The sequence below is a fragment of the Microtus oregoni genome, unplaced genomic scaffold, assembly GCF_018167655.1.
Source record: "Microtus oregoni isolate MIOR12 unplaced genomic scaffold, Mior012 000034F_ref0000314, whole genome shotgun sequence".
NCBI classification, from domain to species: Eukaryota; Metazoa; Chordata; class Mammalia; order Rodentia; family Cricetidae; genus Microtus; species Microtus oregoni.
This window is the reverse complement of record NW_024543093.1, coordinates 26563493-26568224: the sequence shown is the minus strand read 5'-3', so window position 1 is coordinate 26568224 and position 4732 is coordinate 26563493. Positions and strand designations below refer to the sequence as shown.

Below are 4732 nucleotides of genomic sequence, written 5' to 3'. Positions count from 1 at the left end.
CAGAGCGTGGGCAGAGCACTGGCTTTCCCCCTGGCAGAAATGACCTTGGACTCTGACCCTCCTATGCCTACTTCCAAGCACCAGGTTACTATCATGAGCCACCATACCTGGCTCTACCCTTTTCTTAACTACAGTTTTTTTGTTATTCATTTTCTTTATTCTGGTGCTTTCCAATCGTTTTCTTCTTCCTTTGCTAAAAGTATCCTTTTCTAAGCTGGGCAGGGTGACATATGTCTGCAATCACTTGGCTGATGGAGGCAGGCGAATCAAGAATTCAAATGTAGCCTCAGCTACAAAGAAAGATTAAAGCCAGCCTGGACTATATGGTATCCTATCTAGAAAGAAAAGAGTACTTGCTTCTGCAGTACATACACTAAAATTGGAACAATGCATGGAGGATTAGCATGACCCCAGAGCAAGGGTGACATGCAAATTCATGAAGCATTCCATATTTTTCACAGTGAGGTGACCCAGATCCAGAAAGACAAACATGGCATGTCCTCACTCACAAGTGGTTATTAGCTGTAAAGTAAAAGATGACCATGCTACAATCCACAGACCCAGAGAGGCTAGGTAAGAAGGAGAGCTTATGGGGGACTCGTGGATATCCAGGAAGGGGAGAGAGGATATTTTGCTGGTGGAATAGAGGTGGGCTGGGTTGGAACAGGAGGGATCAACGGGGGGGGGTTGGGGATGATGGGAGAAACCACTGGAATTGGGGGGCATTTTGGAGGTGAGGTGGAAACCTAGTGCAGTGGAAACTCTATGGAATCTGTGACAGTAACCCTTGCAGAGACCCCTGGGAATGGGGGACATGGAGCCTGAACACAGGCCATCTCTGTAACCAGGCAAGGCCACAAGTGGAGTGTTGGGACCCCAACTCAGCCACAAAACCTTTGACCTACAGTTTGTCCTGCCTATGGAGTGTTCTGAGACCAGAGCCTAGCAAAATCCTCATCAAAGAGACCAGAGAGACTTCATCCAGCAACTGATAGGACCAGATGAAGCAACTCAGAGCCAATCTACAGGTGAAACTTAGGGAGTCCTGTGGAGGAGGAGGAAGAGGAGGAGGAGGAGGAGGAGGAGGAGGAAGAGGAGGAGGAAGAGGAGGAGGAGGAGGACTCAGAAGGGTCGGGGACACCATGAGAATGTGGCCCACAGAACTGACCAGGATTCATGGGGACTGAAAGAGGCCAGGGAGCCTGTGCCACTCTGACCTAGGACCCCTGTATATGTGTTGTGGTAAGTAGCTTGGTGTTCTCATGAGACCCCTAATGGTGGGAGTGAGGGATTGCTGACTCTTTTGCCTACTTATGGGACCCTTTTCCTCCCGCTGGGTTGCCTTGTCCAGCCTTGATGGGACGGTATATACTGGTCTTATTGTAGCACATTAGGCCGTGTTTGGTTGTTATCCCTGGGAGGCCTTCTCTTTTCTGAGGGGAGACAGAGGGAGGGTGAATCCGGGGAAGAGGAGGAGTGGTGGGGGAAGACTGGGGGAAGGGAGAGAGGGGAAACTTCGGTAGGGATGTAAGAGATGAGAGATTTTCAAACTGTGTTTAAACATTTTCCATTCCTCCTTCAGTGTGAGTTTCCTACAATTTTTGTTCACACTTCATTTTGTAATTCAGTAGCCAAAGCCTTGCTTATCTTGGCTCATTTCTGAATTCTTACACAAACGCCCGTACTTGCTAGACAAAGACTAAAAAGAAAGCCTGGACTTCTCCCTGAATCTGCTCAAAGAATTCCTCCTTGTGGTTGGGGATGTGGCTCAGTTGGAAAAGTGCTTGCCTTAGATCCATGAAGCCCTGGGTTTGATGCCCAGCACCACGTAAAAACGGACGTGGTAGCTCACACCTATAACCCTAGCACTAATGAAGAGGAGACAGGAGCGAGGAACCCCAAAGTCATCTCTCGGTGTAAAGCGAATTTGAAGCCAGCCTGGAATATGTATGAGCCTACCGCTAAATAAGTGAATAAACAAATGGCTCCCTGGCTGCCTTGTCTCTGTACTGCCCTTCACGGTGACCTACAGCGGCACTTGGTTTCTGATTTCCCACCCTCTCCCCACCAGACTTCATGTTGAAAAGATTTGCACTACTTTTCTATCCCGTATTCCTGATCGTACAGCCTCAAAGTCAAGGGAAGACCAGCTTGGTCCTTACTACATTAAAGTTGTGAGAGGGCAGGCAGGATGGCTCAGTGGGTAAAAACACTCAGGGCTCAGCCTGATAACCTGAGTTCAGTCCCCAGGACACACACAGTGAAAGGGTTAACCCAGTTTCTTCAAGTCGTCCTCTGACCGCCATACACACACACACACACACACACACACACACACACACACACACACACACTTGCTAAACAAATAAGCAAATGTTAAAAAATTGAAAATCATTTTTCTCTGCCTTGGTTCTCTTGGGTCGTACCTCTCTGTCTCCATCCCTGTCTGTGTCTCCTTGTAATTCATAAGAACCAGAGTATGGATCACGTAAGTGTCTCCATTTTTACATGCGAGGGGCAGCTACGCCTGAGCTGAAATTAACACCCTTTCAGGAGAAGTATGTGTATTTTTAGAGCACAGTAAAATGAAAACGGGAAGACCAGAGTTTTAAAATAAGCCTTTTCTATAGAAATTCAGAATGGCAATGTTTGGACAGATGGGAGCGGGGGGGGGGGGCATCCGTGAGAAGAGAATTAGTCAGAGTCACCCCTTGTGCATGGGGCAGGCTCATAAACTACAGCTTTTCACACTGGGATTTGAACAATGAACAGTTCCCATAGACTATTGTGTTTTGGCGTCTCTAATTAAGGGCTAATTAAATGCCTATTTTATTGCATGTCTACTTTTTCAAAAGTTTCAGGGTTTCCCAGATTCCTGCTACTGTGTGTACTGAATCAGCCTGTCGACTCAGCTACCTGCAAACATGTTCCTAGGACAGAAAGATGATCTGAAAGCCGCCTTCAAAACAGGGCACATAGCTGGAAGCTTCATCACTCGTGGGGCCGTGGAAACATGGGGACCGCAGAAGACCCCAGCTTTCCCCTGTCACAATCCTAGTTCTAGTCACGATAAGGCATAGCCTGTTGTTCTCCTCCGTTGATTGTTCTTTCTGTTGTGGTGCTGAGGACAGAACCCAGGGTCTCTCATCTGCCAGGAAAGTGTTCTACCACTGAGTCATACCATCAGTGGATAGGATAAAATCAAAAGTAAGAGGGTGTGTGCGTGCTAGTGTGTGCACGAAGATTGCAAGGTAAGTGAGAAATACAATCGAACTTTATTTTATGCATAAAAGTATTTTTAAATTTTTTGTTTGTTTTTGTTTTCTGAGATAGGGTTTTTCTGTGTAACAGCCCTGCCTGTCCTGGAACTCACTCCATAGACCAGGTTGGCCTTGAATTCACTGAGATCCACCTGCCTCTGCCTCCCAAGTGCTGGGATTAAAGGCATGCACCACCATCACCCAGCAATTTTTAATTTTTTGGTACAGTTGGTTACATTTGCAGGAACACTCTTCCACCGGGCCACATCTCTAGCTCTCTTTAATCTTTAAAAAAAAAAAAAAAGCAGAGCAGCCTTCGGAGATCCCGTGGATCGGTGTCTTGCTTCAACAGTATTTGGATGGAACAGACCCGGGGCCTCCCTTTGTTAGCTTCCACAGCTCCTCATCTGCAGTCGCAGCCTCCAGGACCATCACCTCACCGCCTTCTGCTCCCAGGACCAACCAGCACCGTCTATTTGCGGATAGCTCCAGACTGCATCTCAGCCGTGACCTCCCAGATTCGTCAGAATATTCCACCGAAGTGGAGGCTGCCGTGAACCGCCTGGTTAACATGCATCTGAGGGCCTCCTACACCGACCTCTCTCTGGGCTACTATTTCGATCCGGATGATGTGGCTCTGGAGGGTGTAGGCCACTTCTTCTGCGAATTGGCCGAGGAGAAGCGCGAGGGCGCCGAGCGTCTCCTCAAGTTGCAGAACGATCACCGAGGCCGTGCACTCTTTTAGGATGTGCAGAAGCCATCTCAAGATGAGTGGGGTAAAACCCAGGAGGCCATGGAAGCTGCCCTGGCCTTGGAGAAGAACTTGAACCAGGCCCTCTTGGATCTTCATTCCCTGGGCTCTGCCCGCACAGATCCTCATCTCTGTGACTTCCTTGAAAACCACTTCCTGAATGAGGAGGTGAAGGTCATCAAGAAGATGGGCAACCACCTGACCAACCTCCGCAGGTTGGCTGCTGAGCCCCAGGCATCTCTGGGCGAGTACCTCTTTGAGCGGCTCACTCTCAAGCATGATTAGGAGGCCTCTCCTTCCAAGGGGCTCCCACCTCTGCTCTGCACCAGCCCGCCTCAGGCCCTTCACCCTAACCTCTCAAGAAGCCACTAGGCAGCTTTGTAACGCCCTGGAGTCCCTCTCAAGTCTTGGACCAAGCAAAAATAAAGCCTTTTGAAACAGAAAAAAAAAGCAAACAAAATAAAAACTTTGAGACAGAGTTTCTCTAAATTTCTCAAGATAGCTCTAAATGTGCAATCCTCTGCCCCCCCCCCCCCCCCCCCAAGCAGCTGGGATGTCAGGCCTTCAATCCCAGACTGGCTCATAAGAGGACTCTGATTATTAACATAGGAGACAGGACATGCTGTTGCTGGGCTGGTGTGCCGAAGCTAGCCCGGTGTGCCGAAGCTAGCCAGGTGTGCCGAAGCTAGAATGGGCCCCAGCCCCGCCTTGCTTCCCACAT

General features: G+C 48.9%; 1 non-coding gene and 1 pseudogene across 1 annotated transcript; both read left to right on the top strand.

Moving 5' to 3' along the window:
- The first annotated feature begins 349 nt into the window (after positions 1 to 349).
- LOC121432527 lies at positions 350 to 456 on the top strand. The gene has a single exon (XR_005972201.1). It is a non-coding gene; the product is annotated as a U6 spliceosomal RNA (small nuclear RNA).
- A 3163-nt stretch (positions 457 to 3619) lies between these two features.
- Positions 3620 to 4312, top strand: LOC121432341 (annotated as a pseudogene).
- Positions 4313 to 4732: the final 420 nt, after the last annotated feature.